Below are 18,644 nucleotides of genomic sequence, written 5' to 3' on the forward strand. Positions count from 1 at the left end.
CTTCTTCCTGGGGGTCCAACAACTACGGCCCCCCAGGAAGAAGGGACAAGGGGAGAGGATTCATCATATTGAATCTCCAATGATATTTGGGAGGTAAGATGATTCTGGCAGTGGATCTCTCATAGAGGACACAGGAGCGTTCTGCCAAGCCAAGTGGCACAGATATATGATCACTAGCATGAGGATGACCTAGCCAAATTAGTTCTCATGCTTTGCACTGACGAGGGCCAACAGCCCGAAACACCATGTCTGCAAATTGAGATACTGATTTGGCTTTTATCCTAAGTCATATTGCACGACTCGTTAAAGGGTTGATTGTGACTAGTAGGATCGCTACTTCCAACAGGTGGTGCTATAGAATTTAAGTCCTCTTTCTCTCAGAAGAGTCAATTTGCATAGCATGAGGATGGTTTTTTGTGGCCCACCACATACAGTATATGTCTTAAAGACCTCATGCACTTTAGATAAAAGTCAGCCAAACTCGACGATTTTGGTTGGATCGGCCACTCATGTTATCTATATTGAGGCCTCCTGATTCTCCCCCAACAGATGACGTTGGGGGCAGAGAAGGATTCGGACGGCTGGATTTACAATGTTCGCTGAGAAGTCAGCTGCAAATGTGGATGATTCTAGCAGTGGATCTCGCATAGAGAACCCAGAAGGGCTTTGCCAAGCCAAGTGTTCCTGTGTATCGGAGAGTTGGGGGAGAGAGGGTTTGGTTGACTGATCGTTCGGCAGACAGCTGTCTAATGGTTATGGGGGCAATTTGAAAGGCTGTAGCTGAGCACATCGGTCTTGATTAGGGTTGAGCGAAACGGGTCGAACATTTTCAAAAGTCGCCGACTTTTGACAAAGTCGGGTTTCATGAAACCCGATCCGACCCCTGTGCGGGGTCGGCCATGCGGTACGCGACTTTCGCGCCAAAGTCGCGTTTCAATGACGCGAAAAGCGCCATTTCTCAGCCAATGAAGGTAAACGCAGAGTGTGGGCAGCGTGATGACATAGGTCCTGGTCCCCACCATCTTAGAGAAGGGCATTGCAGTGATTGGCTTGCTGTCCGCGGCGTCACAGGGGCTATAAAGGGGCGTTCCCGCCGACCGCCATGTTACTGCTGCTGATCTGAGCCTAGGGAGAGGTTGCTGCCGCTTCGTCAGAAGCAGGGATAGCGTTAGGCAGGGTCCATTAACCACCAAACCGCTTGTGCTGTAGCGATTTCCACTGCCCAACACCACCCTCGGTGTGCAGGGACAGTGGAAGCTACATTTTTTTTTTTTTCCCCTCAGCGCTGTAGCTCATTGGGCTGCCCTAGAAGGCTCCCTGATAGCTGCATTGCTGTGTGTACGCCGCTGTGCAAACCAACTGCTTTTTTCAAAGCACAAATCCTCTTGTTCCTTCCTTTCTGCACAGCTATCTTGTTTGTTTGTCCACACTTTTTATTTAATTTGTGCATCAGTCCACTCCTTATTGCTGCCTGCCATACCTGGCTGAGATTACTGCAGGGAGATAGTAATTGAAGGACAGTTCCTTTTTTTTTTTTTTTTTTGTGGGAGATTAAGATTGGCATTCCTGCTAGAGTGCCATCCCTGTCTGTGTCATCTCTCACTCAGTGGGCCATAGAAAGCCTATTTATTTTTTTGCTTGATTTGGGTTCCAAAATCTACCTGAAAAAATCAATAAATCAATCAGTGGGAGATTAATATTGGCCTTTGGGCTTGTGTGCCAGTCCTAAGCGTGCCATCTCTCTCTCTCAGATAGTGGGCTATAGAAAGCCTATTTATTATTTTTTTTATTGGGTTTATAAATTTTCCCTGAAAAAAAAAAAAAAAAGTGGGAGATTAATATTGGCCTCTGGGCTTGTGTGCCAGTCCTGAGCGTGCCATCTCTCTCACAAATAGTGGGCCATAGAAAGCCTATTTATTTTTTTGGTTGATTTGGGTTCTAAATTCTACCTGAAAAAATCAATAAATCAATCAGTGGGAGATAAATATTGGCCTCTGGGCTTGTGTGCCACTCCTGACTCCTGTGTGCGTCCTCTCTCACTCAGTGGGCCCTAGAAAGCCTATTTTTTGTTTTATTTGTATTCTAAATTATCCCTGAAAAAATCATTTTATTTTATTTTGTTTCTAAATTATTCCTGAAAAAAATCATTTTTTTTGTATTTTTTTTCTCTAAAGTCTCCCTGAAAAAAAAAAAAAAATCAAATCAGTGGGAGATTAATATTGCCCTTTCTGCTTGTGTGCCAGTCTTGACTCCTGGGTGTGCCATCTCTCTCTCTCCAATAGTGGGCCATAGAAAGCCTATTAATTTTTTTGCTTGATTTGGGTTCCAAAATCTACCTGAAAAAATCACTAAATCAATCAGTGGGAGATAAATATTGGCCTCTGGGCTTGTGTGCCACTCCTGACTCCTGTGTGCGTCCTCTCTCACTCAGTGGGCCCTACAAAGCCTATTTTTTGTTTTATTTGTTTTCTAAATTCTCCCTGAAAAAATCATTTTATTTTATTTGGTTTCTAAATTATTCCTGAAAAAAATCATTTTTTTTGTATTTTTTTTTTCTAAAGTCTCCCTTAAAAAAACAAAAAAAAACAAATCAGTGGGAGATTAATATTGCCCTTTCTGCTTGTGTGCCAGTCTTGACTCCTGGGTGTGCCATCTCTCTCTCTCCAATTGTGGGCCATAGAAAGCCTATTAATTTTTTTGCTTGATTTGGGTTCCAAAATCTACCTGAAAAAATCACTTAATCAATCAGTGGGAGATAAATATTGGCCTCTGGGCTTGTGTGCCACTCCTGACTCCTGTGTGCGTCCTCTCTCACTCAGTGGGCCCTAGAAAGCCTGTTTTTTGTTTTATTTGTTTTCTAAATTCTCCCTGAAAAAATCATTTTATTTTATTTGGTTTCTAAATTATTCCTGAAAAAAATCATTTTTTTTGTATTTTTTTTTTCTAAAGTCTCCCTGAAAAAAAAAAAAAAATCAAATCAGTGGGAGATTAATATTGCCCTTTCTGCTTGTGTGCCAGTCTTGACTCCTGGGTGTGCCATCTCTCTCTCTCCAATTGTGGGCCATAGAAAGCCTATTAATTTTTTTGCTTGATTTGGGTTCCAAAATCTACCTGAAAAAATCACTAAATCAATCAGTGGGAGATAAATATTGGCCTCTGGGCTTGTGTGCCACTCCTGACTCCTGTGTGCGTCCTCTCTCACTCAGTGGGCCCTACAAAGCCTATTTTTTTTTTATTTGTTTTCTAAATTCTCCCTGAAAAAATCATTTTATTTTATTTGGTTTCTAAATTATTCCTGAAAAAAATCATTTTTTTTGTATTTTTTTTTCTAAAGTCTCCCTGAAAAAAAAACAAAAAAACAAATCAGTGGGAGATTAATATTGCCCATTCTGCTTGTGTGCCAGTCTTGACTCCTGGGTGTGCCATCTCTCTCTCTCCAATTGTGGGCCATAGAAAGCCTATTAATTTTTTTGCTTGATTTGGGTTCCAAAATCTACCTGAAAAAATCACTTAATCAATCAGTGGGAGATAAATATTGGCCTCTGGGCTTGTGTGCCACTCCTGACTCCTGTGTGCGTCCTCTCTCACTCAGTGGGCCCTAGAAAGCCTATTTTTTGTTTTATTTGTTTTCTAAATTCTCCCTGAAAAAATCATTTTATTTTATTTGGTTTCTAAATTATTCCTGAAAAAAATCATTTTTTTTGTATTTTTTTTTTCTAAAGTCTCCCTGAAAAAAAAAAAAAAATCAAATCAGTGGGAGATTAATATTGCCCTTTCTGCTTGTGTGCCAGTCTTGACTCCTGGGTGTGCCATCTCTCTCTCTCCAATTGTGGGCCATAGAAAGCCTATTAATTTTTTTGCTTGATTTGGGTTCCAAAATCTACCTGAAAAAATCACTAAATCAATCAGTGGGAGATAAATATTGGCCTCTGGGCTTGTGTGCCACTCCTGACTCCTGTGTGCGTCCTCTCTCACTCAGTGGGCCCTACAAAGCCTATTTTTTTTTTATTTGTTTTCTAAATTCTCCCTGAAACAATCATTTTATTTTATTTTGTTTCTAAATTCTTCCTGAAAAATTCATTTTTTTGTATTTTTTTTTCTAAAGTCTCCCTGAAAAAAAAAAAAAAAATCAAATCAGTGGGAGATTAATATTGCCCTTTCTGCTTGTGTGCCAGTCTTGACTCCTGGGTGTGCCATCTCTCTCTCTCCAATTGTGGGCCATAGAAAGCCTATTAATTTTTTTGCTTGATTTGGGTTCCAAAATCTACCTGAAAAAATCACTAAATCAGTCAGTGGGAGATAAATATTGGCCTTTGGGCTTGTGTGCCACTCCTGACTCCTGTGTGCGTCCTCTCTCACTCACTGGGCCCTAGAAAGGCTATTTTATGTTTTATTTGTTTTCTAAATTCTCCCTGAAAAAATCATTTCATTTTATTTGGTTTATAAATTCTTCCTTAAAAAAACATTTTTTTTTTTTTTTTTCTAAAGTCTCCTTTTTTAAAAAAAAAACACAAAACAGTGGGAGATTAATATTTACATTTGCGCTTCAGTGACAGTCCTGCGTGTGTGGCATCTCTCTCATTTGTTGCCACCAACAACAGAGTGTGTAACATTGTGCCTGATTTTCGTTGTGATCTCACCCACCTGTAAAGGGGTAGCTAAATCATACTGAAGTTATAGCTCACCGTGTAAGTTGTGTGACTGCAACAAATACCGTTAGTTTGGTAACGTTTTTAAAACAATGAGGAAGTCTGGTGGAAGAGGTCGTGGCCGGGGGCGTTCATTGTCAGCTGGTAATGAGGGTAGTAGTAGTGGTGGAGCATCAGGTGGTCGTGGGAAAAAAAATATTGCACCTAAGTCTGGAGCTGTGGAGCCAGGTTCGTCGTCTGGCTACACAAGGCCTCGAACGCTCCCTTTTCTGGGAGTAGGAAAACCGCTTTAAAAGCCGGAGCAGCAAGAGCAAGTTTTGGCTTATCTTGCTGACTCAGCCTCTAGCTCTTTTGCCTCCTCTCGTGAAACTGGTAAAAGTAAAAGCAGCGCGTCGTTAGTGGATGTTCACGGTCAGGGACAAGTCGCTTCCTTGTCCTCTTCAGCAAAAACAACAACAGAGAAGAATGCAGCAGGCGACACAACGGGTTACTCCATGGAGCTCTTTACACATACCGTCCCTGGCTTAGAAAGTGAAGCAGTTAACAGTCCATGCCCATTACAAGTTGAATCTGACATGGAGTGCACTGATGCACAGCCACAGCCAGACTACTATGCTGGTCCTTTGACTCAGACCACAACATTGCCCTCGCAGGGTGCTGATCAAGAATCAGACCCTGATGAGACTATGTTGCCCCATCACGAACGCTATACCACCGACCGACAAGGTGACACAGACGAAGTTGCACACGAGCTACAAGAAGAGGTAATAGATGACCCAGTTCTTGACCCCGATTGGCAGCCATTGGGGGAATAGGGTGCAGGCGGCAGCAGTTCTGAAGCGGAGGAGAAGGGGCCGCAGCAGGCATCAACATCGCAACAGGTTCCATCTGCCGGGCCCGTATCTTGCCCAAAACGCGTGGCAAAGTCAAAACCTGTTGGAGGACAGCGTGGCCATCCGGTTAAAGCTCAGTCTGCAATGCCTGAAAAGGTATCCGATGCTAGAAAGAGTGCAGTCTGGCATTTTTTTAAACAACATCCAATTGATCAGCGCAAAGTCATCTGTCAAAAATGTTCAACTACCTTAAGCAGAGGGCAGAATCTGAAAAGTCTCAATACAAGTTGTTAGGAGTCGAGTTTCCTCTGCTGCACAGGGGGAATCTCGATCCATCTCCGCTGCGGTCTCCCATTTTCCTCCAGCCACAGTGGAGTTTGCTCAGCAGGGTCGTCGATCCCAGCGTCTCGCTCAGTCTGACTCTGTGAGAAGAGTTACTGCTGCTTCTCCAGCTTCTGCCTTTAAAGCCTATACTGGTCAGCAGCGAGCGGACTTCTCTGGGACTAAGTCCTTATCTGCACACACTGAGCATGCCCAGGGCAAGATCTCCCGTTGGAGATCGAGGGTCATGTGCTCAGGCTCTGCGGCACATTCCATTGGTCCTCTTGGCAGGTCTTGGAAGGGCAAAAGTTCTATAGCCACTTCCTGTGCTGCAGCTATATAAACTGCGCATGACCGCACGGCCATGCGCTAGTATCAAGTCATATGTGCTTTGCGCCAGTGTGGTTAGCAAAAGTGTGTTCAGGGACCCGGCTGAAATAAGCCCCTAGAATACCGGCACCTCCGGTGAGGAGATTGTATGAGTGTGTTCAGGGACCCGGCTGAAATAAGCCCCTAGAATACCGGCTTCTCCGGTGAGGAGATTGCGTGTTGCTTAACCACAGACTGCTATCAGCTTGGCAGTAAGCTTGTGCTCCTGTGAGGCTAACAGGGCGCAGTGCTTTCCTCTCGCGGCTGCTCTGTGAGGTAACAGAGCTAGTCTACACCGCCATATTGTGCCACCATTCACTAGCAGCAGGTTCTTCCTGCACGGTGGACCCCGGGCTGCGAACGCACCATTAATAATAAATATCTATTTCTACTCGGTGCGTTCCGCTAGCCCTAACATAATACTAGCGCCAGGGTCTGGCTAGTAAATGGCGGACGGTCAGCGTCTACAGCAGTACATCCAGCAGCTGGAGGGTAGGTTGGCGGCTCTCGAGCGCACAACCTCAGCTGTGGACGTTACTGCTGTCGCTGTTCAGGCTGCAAGTGCAGCTGCAGCCAGTTTGTCCGCTGCCACCCCTGCTCCGACCTTATCCCGTCTCCCGCTTCCAGACAAGTTTGCTGGTGACAGTAAGCTATGTCGGGGATTCGTGAGCCAGTGCTCCATACATCTCGAGCTGCTGGCTGCACGTTTTCCTACGGAACGGGCAAAAGTGGGATTCATTATATCTCTCTTGTCGGGCAGGGCGTTGGAGTGGGCAACGCCGCTTTGGGAACGTGGTGATCGTGTGGTACAGAGTGCTCCTATCTTCCTGGACGCTCTGAGGCAGGTCTTTCTGGGACCCCGTGTCACCCACGATACCGCGCTCCAATTGTTGGCAATTACTCAGGCTTCGTCCATGATCAGCCAGTTTGCCATCCTATTCCGGACTCTAGCTTCTGAGCTGGAATGGCCGGATAAAGTCCTTATTCCGGTGTTCTGGAAAGGACTGGCAGATCATGTGAAGCCACCAGGGAGATTCCCGCCACACTGGAGGAGCTTATTACTATAGCTACCCGCATCGATCTCCGTTTTAACGAGCGGAGGTTGGAGCGGACCCAGTGTAGGCAGAGGTTTCGGCTGGCTCCCACCTTTGCCAAACCTCTAGAATCTCCTGTTATGGCGTCCGACTCCCATGAGGCCATGGAGGTTTCTCGAGCGGGACCTAGGTCTCAGACCGTTCGAGTACCTGTGGTATGTAAAAATTGCCAGCAACCTGGACATTAAGCTAATAAATGTCCACGGCGGTCGGGAAAACGATCGCGTCTAGTGTCCATTGGAGGAGGTTCACTGGACACTGCGGCATTTTCCTCAAAATTGTCCTTTAAAGGGACAATCCTGTTAAGCACATCCACTCTTACAGTAGAGCTTTGTGTGGATTCAGGAGCAGAGGGAAATTTTATGTCTTCTGCTTTTGCTCTGCGCCACGCAATACCTCTGGTTATGCTTGCCAAACCAGTAACCGTTAGAGTGGTGAATGGGTCGACACTTCCATTACAGATCACACATCAGACTGTCCCTTTCACGTTAGCCATGTCCCCATCCCACCAGGAGATTATTTCCCTTCTTGTCCTTCCCGAGGGAATGGATGAGATTCTGCTGGGAATACCCTGGCTCCGTTTCCACTCCCCACATATTGAGTGGACCTCTGGGAGGATATTGGGTTGGAGTGAATCCTGTAAGGGCAGATGTGTGAAAGAGTGCGTTCAGGTTTCCACCACTGAGATACCCGCAGATCTCTCTACTCTCCCCAAATACTATTGGTCTTATGCAGACGTCTTCTCCAAAAAGGCCGCGGAGACCCTTCCGCCTCACCGTCCCTATGACTGTCCTATAGATCTCTTGCCTGGAGCAGAACCTCCTCAGGGACGTGTCTATCCCCTCTCTCTCCCGGAGACGGAGGCTATGTCCCAATACATCCAGGAGAATTTGGCAAGAGGATTTATTAGGAAGTCAGTGTCACCAGCAGGGGCAGGGTTCTTCTTCGTACAGAAGAAGAATGGAGAATTGCGTCCTTGCATAGACTACAGGGGTCTTAACGCCATCACCGTTAAGAATAAGTACCCGCTGCCCCTGATTTCTGAGCTTTTTGATAGGCTACGGGGAGCTAAGGTATTTACCAAATTAGACCTGCGGGGAGCTTATAACCTGATTCGCATTCGTGAGGGGGACGAATGGAAGACGGCGTTTAACACCAGAGATGGGCACTATGAGTATCTGGTGATGCCCTTCGGGCTCTGTAACGCCCCAGCCGTTTTCCAAGACTTTGTCAATGACATCTTCCGGGATATGCTTTCCACCTCGGTCGTAGTCTATCTGGATGATATTCTCATCTTCTCTCCAGATATTGACTCCCACCGGAGAGATGTTGGCAGAGTCTTCGACCTCTTACGGGCAAACTCTCTTTACGCAAAGTTGGAGAAGTGTGTGTTTGAGCAGGAGTCTTTACTAGAGTTGAGCGACCTTGACCTTTTTAGAGTCGAGCCGGGTTTCGCGAAACCCGACTATCTCAAAAGTCGGGTCGAGTGAAATCGGCCGATTATGACGTAAAGTCGGGATCGACCGAAACACGAAACCCAATGCAAGTCAATGGGGCAGCATAGTCGGCAGTGAGTGGGGGCCAGGAAAACACCTAGAGTGCCCATTTTAATGTCAAAACCATCCATTCTTCTTAATGAAGCTTGTCAAGCGTAATTTACCTTATAATAATTGGAAGGCATTTAAAATTGGGGGTCATTTGGCTAAGGTTGTGGTGGGTAGGGCTGGTTCAAGTAATTAGTGGGCCCAGGAAATCTGGACCACGTCACGGCAGTGGAGCAGGGAGAGGTAAGTATTTCAACTTTGCAAGTGCTGTGAACCTGAGCAAGCAGGGAGGGCCCACTCGTTGGCATTGGCACTGGCACAGGGCCCCTCAAAGTACAGCGGTGTGTTTGCACGGTGGGGGCGCCTCCCACCGGCAGCAACACTTTTGCGTACCATGAGAGGCCCTGTGCCAGTGACGTCGCCAACTAGTATTCCTCCCCCCACCTGATGAAGGAACCTGCACTTTCATCTGCACCTTCCTGTTTGTCCCCGTGTAAGGTGGTATGGTATGCGGGAAGGGGGACCTGACTTTCAGCAGGGTCACAATCTTGCAGTGTAGCGTGCACGGGAAATGTTGCGTTATGGGTCAATGTACCAGCAGACTCATCTATCACTGGCTGGGCAATGGGCAGGATGAGGAGGAAACACAGATATAGGCCCAAAGAATAAAGTGGGCTAAATGCAGTTCAAAATTGGTAACACAGGACTAATCAGGGGGCATTGCAGTGGAGGACAACTGGAATGAGAGGCTGACACAGAGAGTAGGCCCAAATCAGTAAGTAGTCGAAATGCAGTTCAAAATTGGCAACAGTAGTAAACAGGCGGCACAGCTTTGTTCAGTGGAGGAGAACAGCAAGGAGTGGCAGACACCGATAGTAGGCCCCAACCCAACTAGTAGGCCAAATGCAGTCTAACATTAACAACTACTTAACGAGCGCCTGAAAACGGAATTTCAGGACAGGAAACCAGGAGAACAGCAAGGAGCGGCAGACACCGATAGTAGGCCCCAAACCAACTAGTACGCCAAATGCAGTTGTTCCGTTTAACCACAATTTAATGAGAGCCTGAAGATAGAAGTTCAGGAAAGGCAACCTGGAGAACACCTTGGAGTGGAACACACCATCTCTCTACACCCCATACCCAATTTGTAGGTCTAATGCAGCGTAGTTTCCAACAACTACTAAACGAGAGCATGATGATCGAAGCATTGGCGAGGAAACCTGGGGAACACCTTGGAGTGGAACACACCATCTCTCTACAGTGGAACACACCATCTCTCTACACCCCATACCCAATTTGTAGGCCTAATGCAGCGTAGTTTCCAACAACTACTAAACGAGAGCCGGAAGATCGAAGCAATAGAGAGGAAACCTGGGGAACACCTTGGAGTGTAACACACCATCTCTCTACACCCCATACCCAATTTGTAGGCCTAATGCAGCGTAGTTTCCAACAACTACTAAACGAGAGCCGGAAGATCGAAGCAATGGAGAGGAAACCTGGGGAACACCTTGGAGTGTAACACACCATCTCTCTACACCCCATACCCAATTTGTAGGCCTAATGCAGCGTAGTTTCCAACAACTACTAAACGAGAGCCGGAAGATCGAAGCAATGGAGAGGAAACCTGGGGAACACCTTGGAGTGTAACACACCATCTCTCTACACCCCATACCCAATTTGTAGGCCTAATGCAGCGTAGTTTCCAACAACTACTAAACGAGAGCATGATGATCGAAGCATTGGCGAGGAAACCTGGGGAACACCTTGGAGTGGAACACACCATCTCTCTACAGTGGAACACACCATCTCTCTACACCCCATACCCAATTTGTAGGCCTAATGCAGCGTAGTTTCCAACAACTACTAAACGAGAGCCGGAAGATCGAAGCTCAGGAAAGGCAACCTGGAGAACACCTTGGAGTGGAACACACCATCTCTCTACACCCCATACCCAATTTGTAGGCCCAATGCAGCGTAGTTTCCAACAACTTCTAAACGAGAGCCGGAAGATCGAAGCAATGGAGAGGAAACCTGGGGAACACCTTGGAGTGTAACACACCATCTCTCTACACCCCATACCCAATTTGTAGGCCTAATGCAGCGTAGTTTCCAACAACTACTAAACGAGAGCCGGAAGATCGAAGCAATGGAGAGGAAACCTGGGGAACACCTTGGAGTGTAACACACCATCTCTCTACACCCCATACTCAATTTGTAGGCCTAATGCAGCGTAGTTTCCAACAACTACTAAACGAGAGCCGGAAGATCGAAGCTCAGGAAAGGCAACCTGGGGAACACCTTGGAGTGTAACAAACCCTCTCTCTCTACACCACGGAAGGGCTGATTCTTAGGAAGGAAGGCTGTCGGAAAGAAGCAGGGCGCGTCCGGGGGTGATTATATTCTTATTAGGTATATACTCACCCTTGGACGCGCCCTGCTTCTTTATTTGTAATGAATGTTTATTTGCAATGTGGTTTTGACTTACTCTATTTTTTTGGTAAATAATGATTTTATTATTTTCATTGTTTTGCATCTTCTTGGCAATAATATAAAGAAGACGCGACAGGACAACACTCGGTGGATGCCATATCTGTGTTTAAAATTGAAAAAACCTTTCAGTTAACTACTTGCAGGAGAAAGTTATTGTAGCTGGTGGCCATTTTTAGTACTGTACCAGATTTTTGTTGTATGTGTTTGTTTTTAATGTTAAAATGTCTGCATTTGATATCTCTCCAGTATTTTCTTTTTTATAAGCAAAATACTTATTTTTATATTTTCTGATGTTGGTTCCAGGGGTACACGGGCAGCAGTAGTGTGGTCAGTGGAGGCCTAGTGGAAGGAGTGACCGCAGACAGGCATCGAAGGCCTAAAATAATAACACATGGCTGTAGGCAATTTTAAATTGGTTCCAGGGGTACACGGGCAGCAGTGGTGTGGTCAGTGGAGGCCTAGTGGAAGGAGTGACCGCAGACAGGCATCGAAGGCCTAAAATAATAACACATGGCTGTAGGCAATTTTAAATTGGTTACAGGGGTACACGGGCAGCAGTGGTGTGGTCAGTGGAGGCCTAGTGGAAGGAGTGACCACAGACAGGCATCGAAGGCCTAACATAACAAAAATGTCAATACAATGGTATTGTCAGTGGCAGGCATTGAAGGATGTCAGCGCATAGACTAAACATTGGTGGAGCTGTGAGATAATTTTGCAAGTGGTAGAGCACTGTTTGAGCTGGGGTGGGGGGAAACTGTCTTGTGGCCGGCGGTACAGGCCCAGGGCCCCTCATATTACAATGGTGTGTCTGACGTTGGGTGCGCACCACCACCGCCAGAGACACTTTATTGTACTAGGAGGGACCCAGTGGCAGTGCCGTCGACCAAAAGCGGGCTCACCCACCTCTTCAGACAAACTGCACTCTCACGGGTGCTGTCGCCAAGTGTCGATACCACGGCCCCGTGTGGGGAGTTTGGCCATTTATTGAGGTGTAAACATGTCGTATGCTGGACAATCAGGTGCAGAAAATTACGAGATTGGAAAAGGCATTCAGAATAGTCCACAGGCAAGACCTTTTCATAGGAAAGCTAGGTGTCAGCCGGGCAAGGTGGGGCAAAAGATTTCGAAATCCAGTTGTGGTTCATTTTAATGAAGGTTAGATCATCTACATTTTGGGTAGCCAGACGAGTCCTTTTTTCTGTTAGTATTGAACCTGCAGCACTGAATACTCTTTCTGATAGGACACTAGCTGCCGGGCAAGCAAGCTCCTGCAATGCATATTCTGCCAATTCTGGCCAGGTGTCTAATTTTGATGCCCAGTAATCAAATGGGAATGACGGTTGAGGGAGAACATCGATAAGGGATGAAAAATAGTTTGTAACCATACTGGACAAATGTTGTCTCCTGTCACTTTGAATTGATGCTGCAGTACCTGTCCTGTCTGCGGTCATAGCAAAATCACTCCACAACCTGGTCAGAAAACCCCTCTGGCCAACGCCACTTCTGATTTCTGCCCCTCTAACTCCTCTGGTCTGCTGGCCCCTGCAGCTCGTGTGAGAACGATCACGGGCGCTGTGTGCAGGGAATGCCAGAAGCAAACGGTCAACAAGAGTTGATTGTTTGGTTGCTAATATTAGTTCCAAGTTCTCATGTGGCATTATATTTTGCAATTTGCCTTTATAGCGAGGATCAAGGAGGCAGGCCAACCAGTAATCGTCATCATTCATCATTTTAGTTATGCGTGTGTCCCTTTTGAGGATACGTAAGGCATAATCCGCCATGTGGGCCAAAGTTCCAGTTCTCAAATCTGCGGTTGTGCTTGGTTGAGGGGCAGTTTCAGGCAAATCAACGTCACTTGTGTCCCTCAAAAAACCAGAACCCGGCCTTGCCGCGCCACCAATTTCCAGTGGCCCCGGAAAAGCTTCCTCATTAAAAATATAATCATCCCCATCATCCTCCTCGTCCTCCTCCTCCTCTTCGCCCGCTACCTCGTCCTGTACACTGCCCTGGCCAGACAATGGCTGACTGTCATCAAGGCTTTCCTCTTCCTCAGCTGCAGACGCCTGATCCTTTATGTGCGTCAAACTTTGCATCAGCAGACGCATTAGGGGGATGCTCATGCTTATTATGGCGTTGTCTGCACTAACCAGCCGTGTGCATTCCTCAAAACACTGAAGGACTTGGCACATGTCTTGAATCTTCGACCACTGCACACCTGACAACTCCATGTCTGCCATCCTACTGCCTGCCCGTGTATGTGTATCCTCCCACAAAAACATAACAGCCCGCCTCTGTTCACACAGTCTCTGAAGCATGTGCAGTGTTGAGTTCCACCTTGTTGCAACGTCTATGATTAGGCGATGCTGGGGAAGGTTCAAAGAACGCTGATAGGTCTGCATACGGCTGGAGTGTACGGGCGAACGGCGGATATGTGAGCAAAGTCCACGCACTTTGAGGAGCAGGTCGGATAACCCCGGATAACTTTTCAGGAAGCACTGCACCACCAGGTTTAAGGTGTGAGCCAGGCAAGGAATGTGTTTCAGTTGGGAAAGGGAGATGGCAGCCATGAAATTCCTTCCGTTATCACTCACTACCTTGCCTGCCTCAAGATCTACAGTGCCCAGCCACGACTGCGTTTCTTTCTGCAAGAACTCGGACAGAACTTCCGCGGTGTGTCTGTTGTCGCCCAAACACTTCATAGCCAATACAGCCTGCTGACGTTTGCCAGTAGCTGCCCCATAATGGGAGACCTGGTGTGCAACAGTGGCAGCTGCGGATGGAGTGGTTGTGCGACTGCGGTCTGTGGACGAGCTCACGCTTCTGCAGGAGGACGAAGAGGAGGAGGAGGGGGTGCGAACGGCTACAGCCAATTGTTTCCTAGACCGTGGGCTAGGCAGAACTGTCCCAAACTTGCTGTCCCTTGTGGACCCTGCATCCACCACATTTACCCAGTGTGCCGTGATGGACACGTAACGTCCCTGGCCATGCCTACTGGTCCATGCATCTGTTGTCAGGTGCACCTTTGTGCTCACAGATTGCCTGAGTGCATGGACGATGCGCTCTTTAACATGCTGGTGGAGGGCTGGGATGGCTTTTCTGGAAAAAAAGTGTCGACTGGGTAGCTCGTAGCGTGGTACAGCGTAGTCCATCAGGGCTTTGAAAGCTTCGCTTTCAACTAACCGGTAGGGCATCATCTCTAACGAGATTAGTCTAGCTATGTGTGCGTTCAAACCCTGTGTACGCGGATGCGAGGCTAAGTACTTCCTTTTTCTAACCATAGTCTCATGTAGGGTGAGCTGGACTGGAGAGCTGGAGATCGTGGAACTAGCGGGGGTGCCGGTGGACATGGCAGACTGAGAGACGGTGGGAGATGGTATTGTTGCCGCCGGTGCCCTAGATGCAGTGTTTCCTACTACGAAACTGGTGATTCCCTGACCCTGACTGCTTTGGCCTGGCAAAGAAACCTGCACAGATACTGCAGGTGGTGCGGAAAATGGTGGCCCTACACTGCCGGAAGGGATGTTGCGTTGCTGACTAGCTTCATTGGCCAAGGGTGATACAACCTTAAGGGACGTTTGGTAGTTAGTCCAGGCTTGCAAATGCATGGTGGTTAAATATCTATGCATGCAACTTGTATTGAGACTTTTCAGATTCTGTCCTCTGCTTAAGGTAGTTGAACATTTTTGACAGATGACTTTGCGCTGATCAATTGGATGTTGTTTAAAAAAATGCCAGACTGCACTCTTTCTAGCATCGGATACCTTTTCAGGCATTGCAGACTGAGCTTTAACCGGATGGCCACGCTGTCCTCCAACAGGTTTTGGCTTTGCCACGCGTTTTGGGCAAGATACGGGCCCGGCAGATGGAACCTGTTGCGATGTTGATGCCTGCTGCGGCCCCTCCTCCTCCGCTTCAGAACTGCTGCCGCCTGCACCCTGTTCCCCCAATGGCTGCCAATCGGGGTCAAGAACTGGGTCATCTATTACCTCTTCTTGTAGCTCATGTGCAACTTCGTCTGTGTCACCGTGTCGGTCGGTGGTATAGCGTTCGTGATGGGGCAACATAGTCTCATCAGGGTCTGATTCTTGATCAGCACCCTGCGAGGGCAATGTTGTGGTCTGAGTCAAAGGACCAGCATAGTAGTCTGGCTGTGGCTGTGCATCAGTGCACTCCATGTCAGATTCAACTTGTAATGGGCATGGACTGTTAACTGCTTCACTTTCTAAGCCAGGGATGGTATGTGTAAAGAGCTCCATGGAGTAACCCGTTGTGTCGCCTGCTGCATTCTTCTCTGTTGTTGTTTTTGCTGAAGAGGACAAGGAAGCGACTTGTCCCTGACCGTGAACATCCACTAACGACGCGCTGCTTTGACATTTACCAGTTTCACGAGAGGAGGCAAAAGAGCTAGAGGCTCAGTCAGCAAGATAAGCCAAAACTTGCTCTTGCTGCTCCGGCTTTAAAAGCGGTTTTCCTACTCCCAGAAAAGGGAGCGTTCGAGGCCTTGTGTAGCCAGACGACGAACCTGGCTCCACAGCTCCAGACTTAGGTGCAATATTTTTTTACCACGACCAGCTGATGCTCCACCACTACCACTACCCTCATTACCAGCTGACAATGAACGTCCCCGGCCACGACCTCTTCCACCATACTTCCTCATTGTTTTAAAAACGTAAACAAACTAACGGTATTTGTTGCTGTCACACAAATTACACGGTGAGCTATAACTTCAGTATGATTTAGCTACCCCTTTATAGGTGAGTGAGACCACAACGAAAATCAGGCACAATGTTACACACTCTGTTGTTGGTGGCAACAAATGAGAGAGATGCCACACACGCAGGACTGTCACTGAAGCACAAATGTAAATATTAATCTCCCACTGATTTGATTTTTTTTTTTTTTTAAGGGAGACTTTAGGAAAAAAAAATAATAGAATAAAATGATTTTTTCAGGAAGAATTTAGAAACCAAATAAAATAAAATGATTTTTTCAGGGAGAATTTAGAAAACAAATAAAACAAAAAAAGGCTTTCTATGGCCCACTGAGTGAGAGATGACGCACACAGGAGTCAGGAGTGGCACACAAGCCCAGAGGCCAATATTTATCTCCCACTGATTGATGTAGTGATTTTTTCAGGTAGATTTTGGAACCCAAATCAAGCTAAAAAAAATAATAGGCTTTCTATGGCCCACAATTGGAGAGAGAGAGAGAGATGGCACACCCAGGAGTCAAGACTGGCACACAAGCAGAAAGGGCAATATTAATCTCCCACTGATTTGTTTTTTTTTTTTTTTTTTCAGGGAGACTTTAGGAAAAAAAAAATAGAATAAAATGATTTTTTCAGGAAGAATTTAGAAACCAAATAAAATAAAATGATTTTTTCAGGGAGAATTTAGAAAACAAATAAAACAAAAAAAGGCTTTCTATGGCCCACTGAGTGAGAGATGACGCACACAGGAGTCAGGAGTGGCACACAAGCCCAGAGGCCAATATCTATCTCCCACTGATTGATGTAGTGATTTTTTCAGGTAGATTTTGGAACCCAAATCAAGCTAAAAAAATAAATAGGCTTTCTATGGCCCACAATTGGAGAGAGAGAGAGAGATTGCACACCCAGGAGTCAAGACTGGCACACAAGCAGAAAGGGCAATATTAATCTCCCACTGATTTTTTTTTTTTTTTTTTTCAGGGAGACTTTAGGAAAAAAAAAAATAGAATAAAATGATTTTTTCAGGAAGAATTTAGAAACCAAAGAAAATAAAATGATTTTTTCAGGGAGAATTTAGAAAAGAAATAAAACAAAAAAAGGCTTTCTATGGCCCACTGAGTGAGAGATGACGCACACAGGAGTCAGGAGTGGCACACAAGCCCAGAGGCCAATATTTATCTCCCACTGATTGATGTAGTGATTTTTTCAGGTAGATTTTGGAACCCAAATCAAGCTAAAAAAATAATAGGCTTTCTATGGCCTACAATTGGAGAGAGAGAGAGAGAGATGGCACACCCAGGAGTCAAGACTGGCACACAAGCAGAAAGGGCAATATTAATCTCCCACTGATTTGTTTTTTTTTGTTTTTTTTCAGGGAGACTTTAGGAAAAAAAAAATAGAATAAAATGATTTTTTCAGGGAGAATTTAGAAAACAAATAAAACAAAAAAAGGCTTTCTATGGCCCACTGAGTGAGAGATGACGCACACAGGAGTCAGGAGTGGCACACAAGCCCAGAGGCCAATATTTATCTCCCACTTTTTTTTTTTGTTCCAGGGAAAATTTATAAACCCAATAAAAAAAATAATAAATAGGCTTTCTATGGCCCACTATCTGAGAGACAGAGAGAGATGGGACGCTTAGGACTGGCACACAAGCCCAAAGGCCAATATTAATCTCCCTTTTTTCTTAAGGGAGAATTTATAAAACCCCCAAAAAATAAATAAATAGGCTTTCTATGGCCCACTATTTGTGAGAGAGATGGCACGCTCAGGACTGGCACACAAGCCCAGAGGCCAATATTAATCTCCCACTTTTTTTTTTTTTTTCCAGGGAAAATTTATAAACCCATTAAAAAAAAAATAAATAAATAGGCTTTCTATGGCCCACTATCTGAGAGAGAGAGATGGCACGCTTAGGACTGGCACACAAGCCCAAAGGCCAATATTAATCTTCCACTGATTGATTTATTGATTTTTTCAGGTAGAATTTAGAACCCAAATAAAGCAACAAAAAAAAAAAAAAGGGCTTTCTATGGCCCACTGAGTGAGTGATGATGCACACAGGAGTCAGGAGTGGCACACAAGCCCTGAGGCCAATATTTTTCTCCCACTGATTGATGTAGTGATTTTTTCAGGTAGATTTTAGAACCAAAATCACGCAAAAAAATAAATAGGCTTTCTATGGCCCACTGAGTGAGTGATGATGCACACAGGAGTCAGGAGTGGCACACAAGCCCTGAGGCCAATATTTTTCTCCCACTGATTGATGTAGTGATTTTTTCAGGTAGATTTTATAACCCAAATCAAGCAAAAAAATAAATAGGCTTTCTATGGCCCACTGAGTGAGAGATGACACAGACAGGGATGGCACTCTAGCAGAAATGTCAATCTTAATCTCCCACAAAAAAAAAAAAAAAACAGGGAGTGTCCTTCAATTACTAGCTCCCTGCAGTAATCTCAGCCAGGTATGGCAGGCAGCAATAAGGAGTGGACTGATGCACAAATTAAATAAAAAGTGTGGACAAACCAAAAAGATAGCTGTGCAGAAAGGAAGGAACAAGAGGATTTGTGCTTTGAAAAAAGCAGTTGGTTTGCACAGCGGCGTACACACAGCAATGCAGCTATCAGGGAG

This window comes from Ranitomeya imitator, chromosome 5 (assembly GCF_032444005.1).
Source record: "Ranitomeya imitator isolate aRanImi1 chromosome 5, aRanImi1.pri, whole genome shotgun sequence".
Lineage (NCBI taxonomy): Eukaryota > Metazoa > Chordata > Amphibia > Anura > Dendrobatidae > Ranitomeya > Ranitomeya imitator.